The sequence below is a fragment of the Bactrocera neohumeralis genome, chromosome 2 (genome assembly GCF_024586455.1).
Source record: "Bactrocera neohumeralis isolate Rockhampton chromosome 2, APGP_CSIRO_Bneo_wtdbg2-racon-allhic-juicebox.fasta_v2, whole genome shotgun sequence".
Classification (NCBI taxonomy): Eukaryota; Metazoa; Arthropoda; class Insecta; order Diptera; family Tephritidae; genus Bactrocera; species Bactrocera neohumeralis.
Window position 1 is genome coordinate 68155852 of NC_065919.1, and position 16411 is coordinate 68172262.

Genomic DNA, 16411 nt, shown 5'->3' on the forward strand with positions numbered 1-16411 from the left:
ACGTGCATTGCATAATGCCACAAAAAGTGCCGTTGTAACTATATATAGCGAAGCTTAGAATAGCGACAGCGTTTGCAGCTTTTGGCAAATATGCCGACGGGTGGGAGTGTTTGTTATGCAGGCGTTTACTCTACATATGCGCGAGGTTGGCAGACACGGCGGCAACACAGTAGCACACTTTTCTTAATCTTTAATGCGGCATTAACACGCTGTAATATGCATGCCACATCATATAATCGACGTCACTGCAGGCTGCAACCTGATTTCTGCTGCCTTTCAGCCTGTTACTTGTTGTTGTTGTTTTTGTTGTTCCTCGGTGTAGTGAGGCCAGAATTAACTGTACAATGCTGGTATTCTCAGAAGGCGCTGTGTATGAAATTCCAACAACAGCAACAATTTGAAATTCTTTCGCCAGCAAAGCGCGGTTTTGTGGAGGTGGAAAAGCAAATGTGCAACGTCTTTTAGTGCTTGCAACAGCTACACGGCATACACTCATACATATGCATGAGCGCATAAATATCGGTTCTTTGTTGCCGTATTAAAATTAATTGCAATTCGCGTAAACGTTTATTTCGTGGCTTTGCTTTTGTTGTTTTTTGTTTTTTTTTGTCTTTTGTTGCAACATTGTCATATACACATGTAAATGTATGTATGTATGTGACTGCTGTGTTCGGTATTGATGCATAATTGGCAGAGCGCAAAGAACGCGGTTAATAGTGTGTTGGTCTGCAGTAAAGCTTGTAGTTAAGCAGCCAAGTGGCTATTTACATGCTTGCCACACATGTACATATGTATGTATGAGTTCAATAGCACCTGGCTCCACTTAAGCTTATATTATGTTGCGGGTGCCGGTCAACTGCTGTTGTTGTGGTTGTTTTTGTTGTTGTTTTCGTTGTTGTTTTCGTTGTTGTTGTGTCGGCTATTGTGCATGCCAAGTGCGCTGCCAGCGCTATTAACCCACATTTGCATCGGCTGTCAACAGCAGCGTCACTGGGCCGAACATTGGCTGAAGTGACAGCAACAACAAAAGCAAGCAAGAGCATAGTTGGAACGCGCACCGTGTCGTCACAAAGTCAATATTGAAAAACATTAAATTAGTTGCAAATATTTCAGCTACTGTTTGTGGCATGCCACAGCAAATATTTCTTTGTTAGCTTGCCTTTGCTGGCACATACATTGTTCCAAACAGCCCAAACAGCTACAACTCAGTTCACTTGCTTCCAGTTCTTTCTTCGTTTAATGTATTTTACGTCGCGAAAACATTCAGTCACGCCCCTAATGGGCGTTAATGAGGTGTGTGAACATATAATATTCACTATTTGCACACTCAAATACTTTGGCCGCGCAGAACTCTCGAACAATGCCACAAAAATGCGTTGAACGCTTTCCAATTTTAGAAATTATTTTTGAAAATTTCTTCTTCAGGCGCTCGCTTGCGCGTGTATTTGTGCTTTTGACGCACGTAAGTCACGTTAATTACAATCTTTTGTGTACTCACGCTCTCGTACGGTTTTGCATAGTTCTTGACACTTTTGTTTGCTGCACGCAGAAATATTTGCTTACCAGCTTTTGGTTGCCTATATTTTTGAGCCCACTGACCCGCTTAGTTGCATGTGGTCTGCACAGCATCGTGTGCTAGAAAATGTCGCAGCGAGTTATGACAAAAGTGCTGAAGCAAACTAGTTAATTGAATACAGCACAAGTAGCAAATAACTATAAACATGCAAGTTATGGCCGATTTGTTGACCTATTCTAATTTGCTACGCAGTGGCAACCTTGTTTGAATTGTATTGACATGAAAAATAATTTTAATAATTACTAACTAATTACTACTGGCATATTTAACTAACTAGTTTTTTTTCAGCTTCTATTTAACAAAAAGGTGGCAACACTTCTTCAAATATTCTTAATTAGAAATGTACAATTTTGTTTTATAATTTTCGCAACTTAAATAAATAACTAGTATGTTATCTGGGACATTGTTATCAAATTTTATTTAACAATAAGGTGGCAACACTTATTAAAATATCTGAATTAAAAAATTTGCAAACGTTTTTTAACGACTTTTATATAATAAAAAACAAAAATGGCAACACTTATCAAAATATTACAAAAACAAAATTTTTATTTTGATAAAATTTCCGTACCTTAAGTGACTAACTATTATCCTTTCAAAATTTTTTTCACCAGCTTTTATTTAAAAAAATGTGGCAACACTTCTTAAATTATTCAAAATTAAATGCAATTGCATTATTTTTTTTCTGCATCTGAATATTCCAAATTTTCAATAATTATAAACTTTTTCAAATTTATTTTGTATTAATTAATTAATGACAATATGGCAACGCTGTTTACATTTTTCGTTTGCAAACGCAGCCAAAATCAACATTTAAATGCCATTTAGCTCGCGATTCTATGCCATCTTAAAAACTTCTGAACAATTTAAAATTATTTTTTTTATCGTTAATAAAAAAAATTTAACGTTTCAAATCAAGCTCTTAAAAAATCACCCGATTAAATTTTCAAATACCATTTGAACAAATTTAGAAACAAGGCAGGTTTGAATCTGAAATAAAAAATTTTTTTAGTGATACATACATAAAGGAAAGTTATAATAAAATGCAATTTTGCACTTTTCATACTAAATAGCCAACCAAAAATATGGCAACCCCTTTGATAAATATGTCGAAAAAACTCGTTTTGTGGGTTATCCACTAAGAAAAATCCAATTATTTAGGATTTTTACGAACTTCGTTTTAATATCTTTGAAAGATATGGCAACTCTATTAAAAAATTTATCTGAAGAACCAGTATTGTAGAATACTGAAGAAGAAAAATTACAATAATTTGAATTTTTACGCAATTCATACTTAATATAACTAAAAAAGTGGCAACCCTATTAACATTTTTTTGAATAAAAATTTAGAGACTAAATTTAGTATCCTAAAGTGCTGAAAGTTCGTATTTGGTGCTCATTGATAATCATATAACGCTTTACCGCCAGCCTTTGCTTCCTCAAATGAGCTGGCAACGCCGCTAAAAGTACTTCTAAACATCCGAAATCTTCTCAATTTTTCAAGTAACTTCGTTTTCATTTCATTGCTCTCTAATTTTTTCTGTCCTAAACGGAATCACACTTTTTCAGTTTTCAATGCTCGGGAAGCTCAACTTCAGCACCTGTTGCGCGTAAATATGTATGTTTATAAAAGTAAAATAACTCTGTTAAAAACGCTTAACTTTTAATCTCTCTTCGCACATTGCGTTTCAACAGCAAAAGCCTCCGTTTACAATGGCACGGCATGAGTTGTCGAAATAAATTCCATTCGCCTGCGTGTTTCGGCATGACGGCGATATTTTGCTTTTAAGCTGAATAATCTCCGGATTGTGCAAATGTGTAGCACGCGCCGCTGCGCAACAACAAACACTTGTACGACTTATGTGCTTACGTGTTACTTATGTATGTATGTACAAAGCACGTGTCACTAAATCTGACAGCTGAAAATGCTTTTGAATTAACACACACAAAAATAATAAATAAATCACGCATCTTTGTTGCTTTTCTAGCGGCATGTTGGTGTTAGTGTTTGCTTGATTTAATGCCGCCACAGTAACACGCTTTACACTAGATTTGTGGCACCTCCTTTGCGCTCAACTTGGACTCTTATTTCTTTTTGTTTATCAGCTATTATAAGCTCAACACTTTAAGAGTTGATGCTTTGAAAAACAGACGTTTTAATGGTGTTGGAAAACGTAATTTTTAGTAATGCGGGGATTGTTTAAAGAGAATTTTTCTGGAACGCTTTAGATTAGATTTTTACCTTGGTATAGAATTTTAGTTGAGAGCTATACAAATAGAAGACACCGAAGACTATTTTGGAAAGTATATATTGTTTTTTTTTTTTTTTGTGTAGAACATATAAACATTTCAGTTATAAAAAATTAAAAAAAGTGATTTTTTTTATCAAAAGCTGTTCTTTAAATAAGTAGTAAAGAAACATGCAGATTTTGAACTGAATCATTATTTCTTGTATGTAAATATTTTTTTCATAACTTAAAATTATTTGATAATATTTTTAATGAATCGGAACTCAAAAAAATCTTTCGAAAAGCCAATTTCCCTACATATAATTGGTAGCTCAACTTTTTTTAATTTTTTTTTTTTTGATAAATTCAGGCCTGCTTATCAAATCTCATCCTAAAAGTTGGACTATTCTGCAGTTCTCTATCAGCACGTTAGATTTTGCTTGCAGATAACTTAGTTAGAAGTGATTTTCCAAACTCTTAACGATTTTAGATGTGTGGCGATAGCACTCATATAGTAGGAAGTAATGTATATAATCACACAAAAACCGATTTATTTAACTTTTATGCGAAGCTACTACAATAAGTGTATTTTCGTTTGTCTAACTGCCATGAGATTTCTTAAAAGGGTTCTAGGTTATGCCATGAGCTCTGAAAGCTAAATAAAACTTAATTTGGGGAGTGAGCTAAAACCAAAGAGCTTTAGTCGTGCTAAAAGCAAACTTTAATAAAAAAAAATATTACTTTATTATTAGTGCAGGAGAAAGTGACATTTAATATGCAGAAGTCAGACCCAGAAGTCATGTGGAACATGGTATTTGAAGCAGAAGAAATATGCAATTTTTTCGTATGAGCTTTTCTTTATAAAAATTTTTATTTTCACATGTTCTGTGAAGGAAGGTATTTCTCGAATTCATGTTATAAAAATGGATATCTTACATGTAAAAATTTTTCTTATATATTTTTAACTATTTTTTTTTACCAATTTTTGATTTTTTAGTTCAAGTTTTTTTTTATATTTTGACATCATTTGTGGTGTTTTTCTTAAATTTTTTGTTAATGAATTTTTTTTATTTTTATGGTAATTTCTTTTTGTATTTTTAAAATACTTTTTTCTTTTTTGTACAATGTTTTCTTTTTAATTTTCTAAATTTTTGTGCCTGTTAAATACTTTTTTGTTGAATGTTTTTTTTTTTAACCTTAGTCATATTTTTCCGATTGTTTTTAATTTTTAAAATACTTTTTTCGTATTTTTTTTTTAATTTCAAAAATATTTTCTCGTTTGTTCCTAATTTTTAACAGTCGAATTTTTTTTTTAACTTTAATTTTATTTATTTTTTATTTTTTAATTTATAAAATATTTTTTTGTTTAATTGCTGGTTTGAATTTTCCAAAATTTATTCTGGGTTGTTCAATATTTTTAATTTTTGAATATTATTTTTTAACCATAATTATACTTTTTCAATTTTTTTTAAATTTTTTTAGCTATAATTATGTTTTTTTTCGATTTTTTTTTAATTTGTTAAATATTTTTTTCTTTTTTGTTCAAGTTTTTTTAATTTCAAGTATTTTTTTTTATCTTATTATACATTGTTCACATTTTTCGAATAAAATAATTCCTTTATAGCGCTCCCTTTCTTTCTCTGTGTCGCACCTTTAGCCCGTATTAAACCACTTTATTGCCGTAAATTAAGTATTTTCCACAGCAAAAAGAAGCATTTGAAAGGCTTACTCAAAAGCGTTTTGTATGGCAAATTCTGAGTCACTATTGTGCACATTTGTAACGAATTTTCAATGTCTTACTTTCATTTCGTTCATTTCCATGATAATAACAATAATTGACACCGAAAATATTTCGCTTTTATGCCATTGAGTGCTTAGTGGCACAAATGATTTTATTATAACTAAACACATTTTCAATGAAATCCATTTAAGTTGCGCTTTCCTTTGGCAAAAGCTTTAAATTTTTAACAAAAATAATAGTAAAAATGGCAAGCCATGAAATTAGAGCAGTAAATGTTATTGTTGGGGCCGCGCGGCCCTTTAGAAATGCACAGCTTACATTCCGACAACAAAATGCGCGCAAACAAAATAATAATAGCTTATAATAGTTGCTATTTTATACATATTTATTGTTTATTTACAACGCCAGCCGAGTTAAGCGCGCCAATATTGTATCAATTGTCTGCGAAGGCAACAACAAAGCAACAATTTGCACCATTCAATGTGTTGGCCAAGATGGCTTTGTGATCTTTTTAACATTTCATAGCGGATTAGTTTTGCTTTTCAATGCCGAGAGCCATGACAATGCCAGAGAAAAGAGAAAAGAAGCAACAAACTGTACAAAAAATGCCAAAAAATGCTCCAAAAATTTAGCTTTAATCGAAAAAAAAGCCACAACGCCAACCAATTGCACGCCGTGTAAATGAGAAATTCGACAAGCGATTGAAGGTGAAGGCCAAACGGAATGAGTAGCAGTTTGTGGAGAGCGCGCGGCAAGTGAGCGGCAGCTGAAGACACAATAACGCCCGTGATAAGCAACAAAAATAAATAACACGAAGAAAAAACTATAAAAATTCAATTAAAGCGCAGAGTAAGAGTAGTAGAGAGAGTGAGAGAGGTTGAGTGAGTGAGCGAGAGGCAGTGTGTGTAATAGGTGAAATTATGCAGCTTCAACAGACAACAAGACCAAGGGTCTCAAGCAAGCTAAACACAAACATATATAAATACATATGAATTCATAAGCGCTCGTGTGTGTGAGTGTCGTGTGAGCGCGCGGCCAGCTTCAACCGCAGTCACCGCATTGCGACACCAAGTCAGTGGTGCAGCACAGTTAGCCAAAACAGTTAGTCAGCAAACTCGACAAACGACGGTCAGTCAATCAATCACAGCAAGCGCGCGCACACACACACGCTCATATTTTATATATTATAAGCGCATATTTGAGATTCATGTTCACACAGCGCACAGGAGTGAACGCCTTGACTTGCCACACATTACTCGCCATCCATATCACATGGATAATCATTTCACATTCGCTAATAAAAGATAAAAGTCATTAAAGTGCTTATGCCGACACACACACACACATACACTCACGTATATGTAAATTTGTGCTGCAGAGTGGTGAAGTGAAGTGAAAAGAAATAAAAAGTGTTAAGTGCTGTAGTGCTGAGTGCTGATTGCTGAGTGCCGAAGTGTTGAGTGTCAATTTGTCAAGCTTTCAAGTAGCAATTAAATGAAACTTAATACCAGTGATCGTCAAAGTGGAAAGTGAAGTATGTATGCATTACAGTTAGTTGCATATGTCTTTGTTATTTAATGACGGTTGTTGTTGTTTGCCTTAATTTTTTTTTTTGAACTTTTATTTCACTGAAGATTCTTATTCTGACGTTCGAAACCTGCGGCGCTGCTTATTTTATTACAATTCATTGTTTTTGAATGTTTTTATGTGTTCTTCTATGCGTGTCTGTCTACGCTTGCTTGTAGTCGTATTACACTCTTTACTGTTCGTTTGCAACATTCACCATTTTTTATTCATTTTTCTTTTTTCATGCATGAGTTTGTGATTTTTATGTGCCTGCTGACAGCTTTGAGTGGGCAATGACAACTGCTTTTAATAGGTGCGCGCCGGCGCGTTTGCGCGTAGTTCGTGAACGCTTGGTAGAAAGTGAAAATTTCGTGCGCACGCAGTTCTAGTTTCTTTATTTTCAGTGTTTATTCTTAACACAGTTTTTTGCTGACGGGGAAAGTGTTTTTTGGGAATAGCAGGTTGGCTTTTTATTGAACCACTTTCTGTTTTGCGTTTTCTTCCCAAAGTTCGCCAGTTCAAGCTGGTTTGTTATTCTGGTTATGAGTTCTGATTTTTAATGGGAAGAGTGTTTGATGATATGCGCTGAACAAAATATGTTTATTTTCATTGCAGATATGCTTTAGAACATATGTCATGTAAGAATAAGTTGATTCACATTTAAGGCTATTGAGAATTTTTGCATCAATGAGGCAAGGTCTAAACTTCTGCCTATAGACTAAAGCTTAACAATTTAACTTGTGCCATTTTTTAATGAAAAATTACATCGACAACACAATTTTTTTTTTTTGGTTTTCTGATTTAATATTCAAATTCTGCTTCTCGACATTGAAAAGCACTGGAATGTTTATTTCTAGCCCTTCTACCATGCTTTTCCCCAATAGGAATAGGTCTGATTTACCCACACAAATGTAAAAGCTATACGAAAAAGTTTTTATAAAATAAAATTTTAATAAAAAATGTCCTTTGTTAATACAAGGTGCTTTCCAAAGCAAACAGGACTTACAAAAAAAAACAAAACAAATGGTTTTTTCGGCAAAATCAGTTTATTTTATTCAAAATAGTCTCCTTCTGCTCCAATACAGCTTTTTGCACGGTCCAAAAGCATATTGAACGATATGCCAGTATGCCGGTGCAAGCCCTTTGAATGGCCTCTACTTCTGCATAACGCCTTCCTTTCATGAGCAAATGCATTTTTTCAGAAAGGAAGAAGTCGTACGGTGCCATATTAGGTGAATACGGGGAGTGGTTAATGGTTAAAATGTGATTTTTGGTCAAAAATCGTCGTTCGAATGTTGGATTATGAGCAATTTTTGGGCGTCAGTCAATTTGTGCGGAACAAACGGTGCATACACCTTTCGTAAGCCCAAATGCTCGGTCAAAATGCGATAAATCGATGTTTTGGAGATGTTCGATTCCACTTCCATGAATTTCAATGATGATTTCGGCTGATTTGATGAATTCACGCACAGTTTCGATGGAATTTCTGGTGATCACGGATTTTGATTGGCCCACATGTTGATCGTCATTTATAGATAGCAGATTCTAACGCACTTACATATAAATGGCGCCACCAGGGGGCGCTAGATTCAAAAAGTCCAGTTTACTTTGGAATGCTCCTTGTAGAAGCAAAGAAGAAACAAGCGATTTTTTCTATAATAATGTTTTTTCTTAGACTGAGGACAAAGAATTTAGTTTTTTTCCTTTTTTATCAGTCTTCCGTGATTTTTTTTAATCCTTATTAAGTATTATAGCTAATAAATAACTTTAAAAATTTTGGAAATTTGCTTTCTAGTAATAACAAATTCTCCATAATTTTAGCATGTCAGCTCCTTAAAATTTTTTTTAATTTTTAAAAATTTTTTTTTCGATTATGTAGCATAAAAGTAAATCCTTACTGCCATTATAGATACATATTTGGGATTTAAGTGCAAAAACTTAATTTTCATTAATTCTTTTTCTGTGGTGGTATTTTGATGCTAATTTACTCATTGATATTTTGGCAATTGTTTCTTCGCTGTCAATTATACTCATCCTTTGGAGCACTGAAATAGTTTTTGAAGCCTTTAGCAGGTAAAATAATAAATGCAGATCAACTCGTCTTCTCCTTTGAGCAATTATTGTGTATAAAAAATTTGTATAAAAAAAAAATTTATATATATAAACAGGTCAACTCGTCTTCTCCTTTAAGCAACTTTTGCTTCATTTAGTAATTTCAATTAAACAAATCTGCTAATATCATCTCAAACCGTTAGTCAAAACGTATGTGAACTAAGTTTCTCAACCCTTATATATACGGAGCTGGTCTCCAAATTCTCTTTTGTACTGCGAAGATGCTCCACTCCTTGAGTTTAAATTGTTTACTTTTTGATGTTTTGAAAATAATTTTTTTGGCAATTTATGGCTAATATTAAAAAAAAACTAAAATCATTGCTAAAAAATATTATGAATGCTGGTAATTGACTAATATTTGGAAAATGGTTGCATAAATATCATTTGTTTCAAGAGTTTTTTTTGTGTGAGTGTTTGATTGACCAATGTTTTATGTTTTCTACCAAAATTTACTTGATAAAAATGAGTATTTTTTTAAAAGATTATAAAAAATTAATACTAAATATAGAAAAATATTTCTTGCTTGCTCCTAAGAAACATTTAACTCCTCATATTATTTTTAAAAAATTGTCTTCCTTCTAAAAAATTTTAAATCCACCGAATTAATTGACTAAGGAGTTTCTTTTGCTTCAGAAAATATTTTAAAATAGTTTATGAACAATTTTTATATATTTGTTAAAATCTCATATGTTTTTAATTAATCTAATTATTTGCTTTTTCTTTTATTTGCAGACCTGAAAAAATACATATAAACAAAGAAGCAGACTTGAGAAAGGTAAGAGACTATTTGCTTTTAATTTTTTAACTGTTGTTACACAACGGTAGCGAAAGATCTTCTATAGCTAAATCTTAAAGCAACAAAAAGAGTAAAAAACCAAAAAAAAAATTAATTTTTTTTGAACAGGGAATTTTTATTTTGCTTGCAATATGAGATTTTGGTATAACTGTCATATACATATACCAAAGTATTCAATTCAATACATAACTATAAATACCCTGGCGATCACATAGAAAAGGCACCTCAATTTTAGTAATATTTTCTCAATATAACAAAGAAGCATATATACTCGAATCCAGCATCAAAAATAGATTTGCAACATTTTTTGCAATTAAAAAGCTTCTACATTCTAAAAATAAACTTAATCACCACTACAACGCCAGCGCGCATACATTCTTCACCACGTTGGTGGTCAGCGGCGCTAAACTCATTAATAACAGCCCGTTTGCACAGCTGTCAGTTGGCGATTTATGTGTGAAACAGCAACGGCAATAACGCGTCACGGCGTTTTGTAGCAATTAACATAAATAAGCGGTGTGCTGCTTTTGGTGAAATGCAAAAAAAAAATAATAAAAAATAAAATTAGTAAGAAGAAAGAGTTGAAAATTTCACTAAAAATCTGATTTTCAGTACAAGCGCGCCATCAGCGGTCATTGTTTAGCTAAACCGCAGCAATTTAAGTGATTATGTTCTATTCTAATAAGCAGCGCCGCGTTTGCATTGCGCGCTGAGGCGTGCGACCGCGCCATTGAGCGCCGAAACAAAAGACTTAAGCAACGAACGCGCGCATACAAAGTCATTGACCAAAACAGTAGTGCTGGCTGAAATACTTCATTTAGTACATTAATTTCTAACAATGTGTATGTGAGTGTGTGTGTGTGTGTTGTGTGTGTTTGCGCGCAACTAACCAAGCGTAACGAAGTCAGCTAACCACCAATTAAATAAATTAGGTTTTGCTTTTTGTGTGCCACAAGAAAAAGTGTGCAACCAAAAACAAAGAAAAAGAAAAAGCAAATACTATCAACTAATCGTTGAAATGTTGTTAGAATATGATTTTTGCATTCTAGAAATTGTATAGTGGACCACACATACACGCGTACATTCGAAGATTCACAAACCACTTTTGATGCGTGTGATTTATGTGCAACACTGTTCACCCATTAAACTAATTTTCTTGTTGCGATTTTCGAAACTCCAAAGTGGCGAATTAAAACATGCGCTATACACACACACGCTCAGCTAAGCGCATTCGAATGCGTAACGAGTGCGCGCTTGTGCATTTTGTAGGCAAATAACTGAATGCTGCAAAGCCATGCGTTCAATTTGAAGTGATAAATTGGAGAGAAAATTAACAGCTTTGTGGCATTATGTGATTGATGGCTTTTTTCCTAAATGGTAATAATTGTGTGGTAGCCACATGAAAAGTGTAAAAATATAAATAAAATATATTTGTGCGCACAGATCTGTCACTTTCACAAGCGCAACAGCTGTGCTGTGCTATGTTGCTTACGCCTTCCTCTCCGCGCTGTGCTTATTTCATTTATGTTAATCCGTCGCTTTGTTGTGCTTTCAGCGGCAGCTCACTCGCACATATGTATATGTGTGCATGTAAACACCTGCAGATTTGCTTGATCATTTATCAGCGCTTCCAATCAATGAATTTGCTGAAGTGAATGAAAGAAAAAAACAAAGACACACAGTGACACATATACAAGTACACATACACATACTTCCGCGCATTTGTTTTTATTATTTATTTATGTTTTTATGTTTATGTGTGCGTGGTATTAAGTCAAAACAAATTAATGACTCACACGGGAAAGTGATAAATAATTACATGCAATAATAACAATGAAATGCTTTATTTAATTGTTTGAAGTATTTATTAATTTCTATGACCAGTTGAAATGGAAAGTCGTGTTTATATAATTTTTTATTCCGTTTAATTAATATGTGCTGCATAGATGCATATATACCTCCAATACTCATATAAATACGCATTACTACAACTAATTTATAGCAATCAGTACGGGGAGTAAAATACAATAGCGTTTTGTTAAATAAGAGTATACAAAGATTAAATGTTTATTTGCTGCTCCTTTCAGTATTGATTTGCCCATTCATTACTGTTGTAATTATAGTAATTAACTTTTGTATTAAAATTGCAATACTATCACAGTTATCGACTATTCTGTGACTTTTAAGGCTACAATTACTAGTAATGCAATTCTCATAATTACCATTACATATTAAAATACCATTACCATTACTTTTTTGTATAACACAAATGTCAGAATCAGTAACAATGCCACTTAATTAAGTATTTCAGACTACTAATTACTATTACCATTACCATAATTACGACATATACCAACACCATTATTTTTTTTAAGACCATTAATACTAATAGTAGTAATAAAAGCTATTGCTATTATTTTTACCTGAGCTACTTTAAATACCATTATCTCTATTTTTTTTGAATACCATTAATATTTATTTTAAATTTTTGAATACAGCTAATACTAAAATGTGTCCTAAAATTATTATTTATAATGAAATTACTATTACAATTACCATAATTGCTACAAATACCAACACCATTACTTTTTAAATACTAATAACAGTAACATAATCTCTTAAATTACTATTTATTACCACAAAATACGAATACCATTACTTTTTTGAAGACCAAAAGTACTAATATCAGTAATAAAATGTTTTTAATTACTATTAGTATTGCCGTAGTTGCTTCAAATATCATTAACATTATCGCAAATACCATTACCATTACTTATTTGAATGCTATTAATTGTATTTGTAATTATGCCACTATAATTACTATTAGCATAGCCAGAATTACAAAGAATACCACCTTCATTACTTTTTTGAAGACGAGTAATGCTAATATCATTAACAGTGCCGCTATAATGACAACAAAGCCGCTGTAAATTCTATTAGCATTACAAGAATTACTACAAATACCATACCATTACTTTTTGGAGAACCAATACCAGTAATATCATTAATAGTGACACCGTAATTATTACTAGCTTTACCAGAACTTCCTCCGAAACCAATACCATTACTTTTTTGATTACCATTACCACAATTACTGCTATCACTATCGTTTTGGTATACCAACACCTTATTGAATATCATTACTGTTAGCATTACCCCTGCTATTAATAATGTCATTACTAGATTACACAATATTTTAGTTTTAATACGAATATGACACTGCCTATCACTGCTACAAGTATCGTTGCCATATAAACATTTAAATTACCAATACAATTACCATTGAAAATACTAATTTAGCGCTGACTTGTTATTTCATATGAAAAAAAAAATGTTTGAAATATTTTTTAGAAATTTTTAATAAATGATTAAGTAATTAAAAGTGATTAAAATTTTTTTATAGCAATTATTTTCTACTCCTCCAAGTTCGCTTTCATTATATGTATATCGGCTCTTCCTTCTGTTAAATATGACACAAATCTCTTGCCTCCGTGCAAAAGCCAAGCTCATCTATTCCTCCAACACAATTGTTTACTTTCGTGTTGAGTATATGATATTTGGTTTATGACAGTCAGCACAGGTAGTGATGGTAATCAAACACAGTAATAACACACACATACACACATAAATCGGAGTGCGTCAATTAACAGCGACAGACATAATCTCTCAGTGTTTTATTATGTGTTAATTGTTATGGTAACAACTGGAGCCATAAAGCGTCTTTAAAGCCGTCACTCTGATTATTTTTGATTTGTATATATGTAAATATGTGTTCGCGTATAAAATTTCACTGTTATTGATCAATTGAAATGCCGTAAAACTGTAGCATGAAAATGAAAGTTTTTACAGTTTCAGAGTGTCAATCGAAGCATTCGTTTCACATACATAAATTAAATATTTTATGCATTTTTTGTATTCATTTCTAAGTAATTTCGCTTCTATTGAACTGCAAGCGATTTGTTAATAAATAAAAATGACAAAGGAAAGGAAATTAATCACAAATATTTCATGGTATTTGTCAGCCTCGATCTAAGGGCGCCACATTGTTGTGTAAATTGAAATTTAAATTTAAAATGTAACGGTAAAAATTAGCTTTCTTGTAACGTCGTGTGGCTGTAATGGAATGTAGCTACTTTATGAGTTCACTAGCCTTAATTTTTCTTTGTTGTTGTTTTCTATAATTTACATATAGAAAAGCGTCTCTCTTAAGTCGAGTGTTAAGGCTTAGGTTTTAGAGCTTGTCATTGTTATTTGATTAACTGATTGTGTTACTTACCAGCAATTTGCGTTCCAATGAGAGAAATTTGAAGAAATATGTCACTACAAGAGAAACACAAAAATGTAGTTTTTTATTTTACCGTAATTGGTCAATCATTCATATTCAATTCATTCATATTTTTCTCTACTTATGAAAATTAAATTAAATAACATTTGAGTGAAGGTAGTGCACTGAATTGGAAGTTTGTTGCAATGATGCTATGCTAGAGGATTTGAACTAATTTTTAAAAAATTCAAATTGAATTAGCAAATGTAAAGATACAGTTTTCTATTTAAAATTTTGTCTTTATAATTTGAGTGTCAAGATTAGAAAGCATTTTTTTCGAAAATCTATTGCTTAGCTTGAGATCACTACTCTGAAACCGTTTAAGTTGAAAGCACACGAAAATACACCTTTCGACAACCATTTGAGCCTATATGCTTTTAAAAAAATGTTAGCAAAATTTTTTCCTTTTTAATTTCTTAAAGGTGGCAACTCAAAATATAATGTAAATGAAATATTGTATTGTTATAATTATTTTTTAATTCATGTTCTTTCACTTTATCCCTTAATATTATTTAAGATTAAAAAAATTTCACAAACGTGGCAACTCTGCTTAGTATATTTTAAATCATGTTGGAACGATTTTTTTAATTTTTGATATAGCTTCTCTTAATTTTTTGACATTAAAAATGTATGTGAAATTTTTACAAAAGTGGCAACTATGTTTCATGGTTTAATATATTTTAATAATTTATGGTTTAATATTTTTTAACATTTTCAAACAATTTCTTACATTTTCATATTTTTCTACATATATTGCTCCTCCTTATTTCTGATATTATTTAAGACTAATTTAAAAATTTTACAAATGTGGCAATTCCGTTTAGCACTTTTTTACAAATTTTAGAACGTCTTTTTATTTTTTCATAGCTTCTCCTGATTTCTTTATATTAAAAATTTATTGGCAATTTTCGCTAAAATTACAATATCTTCTATATTTTAAAAAATTTTTGAACTAGTTTTCTTCTTCTTCTCGATTTCTTGATTAAAAAAATCTACAAAAGTTGCAACTCCGCCTAGTATACTTCAACAAATTTTCGAATGATTTTTTACTTTTTCATATCGCTCTTGTTGAACTCTTATTATTATTTAAAATTAATTTCAATTTTTGCATAAAAGTGGCAACTCTATGCAAACAGAAATTTTTTTAAAATTTTCAAAGCTACACACCAGCATATTTGCAAGGCATAAACCACTTGAAAAAAATTAATAATAAAATTATGTGGCAACGCCAAATATTAATATTAGCATTTTCAAGTAATTGAGAAGACATTTGCTTTTCAAGGCTTTTTTAAGCCATAGCAAAAATTCAAATTCCCCACTGATTGCTATGCGAATATTGGGCAGCGTTGCGCTGAAATATTTTAAAAGCTTTTACTTTATGGGCCTAACGCCTTCAGCTAAGCGGCCAATAACTGTAGCTGAGTGTGAGAAATCATCAAATTCGCCAAACGCCGCCAATTCATTGCCAGGTACTAACAGCAACTGACGCTGTAAATAAGCGCTGCCAATAACATTTTTATGCTGCTAAGCAAATGCTGGCGGAGCAAATATAAAGCTTAAAAAACAAATGAAATGCAATAACAAAAAATCGAGAAAACTGCAAAAACAGCAAATACTGTTACACAAGTCCCTAAAAGGCAGCAACTTGCACCGCTCGCAACACTGTTACATTTACGAGTACAATAACATTGCCGCAAGCTGCCAATTTTTCTGTTCAAATTTTTGTTGTATTGTATTTTTACTGCCACCACAACAACAATAACTTGTGCGCTGACTGTATTTACGATGTGATTAGGTGTTGAAGTTATTGTTTTTGGCCAAATCGAAAACGGTAACTCAATTCATTGCCATGCACTTTGCGCTTGATTCATTTTTAATGGTGCGCCAACAGCAACAACAACACAAGGCGTTGCTAAAAAAATTGCTCTTGCCATATTTGTGGATTGGTGGAAATTGAATTCGCCGGCAATACAATTCAATTGTGAATTGTGGCAAGCACTCAACTGCCAGCGTTACTTATGCTCTGCCTCTACTTCTCCCCACTTTGATTTTTTGTTTTTATTGCTTT

General features: G+C 32.2%; 1 protein-coding gene and 1 long non-coding RNA gene across 2 annotated transcripts in view; one reads left to right on the forward strand and one right to left on the reverse strand.

Annotated features, from left to right (window-relative positions):
- LOC126767064 (uncharacterized) overlaps positions 1-13915 on the reverse strand; it is a 448370-nt gene extending 434455 nt beyond the window's left edge. Inside the window, exon 1 of the long non-coding RNA XR_007669008.1 lies at positions 13905-13915. This is a non-coding gene — a long non-coding RNA (uncharacterized LOC126767064). The remainder of the gene's footprint in view (positions 1-13904) is intronic.
- The window catches only part of LOC126766615 (uncharacterized), an 80817-nt gene that overhangs the window by 30804 nt on the left and 33602 nt on the right, over positions 1-16411 (forward strand). The window contains exon 3 of the mRNA XM_050484369.1: positions 9956-9998. The gene's annotated coding sequence lies outside the window, so the exon portion shown is untranslated. The remainder of the gene's footprint in view (positions 1-9955; positions 9999-16411) is intronic.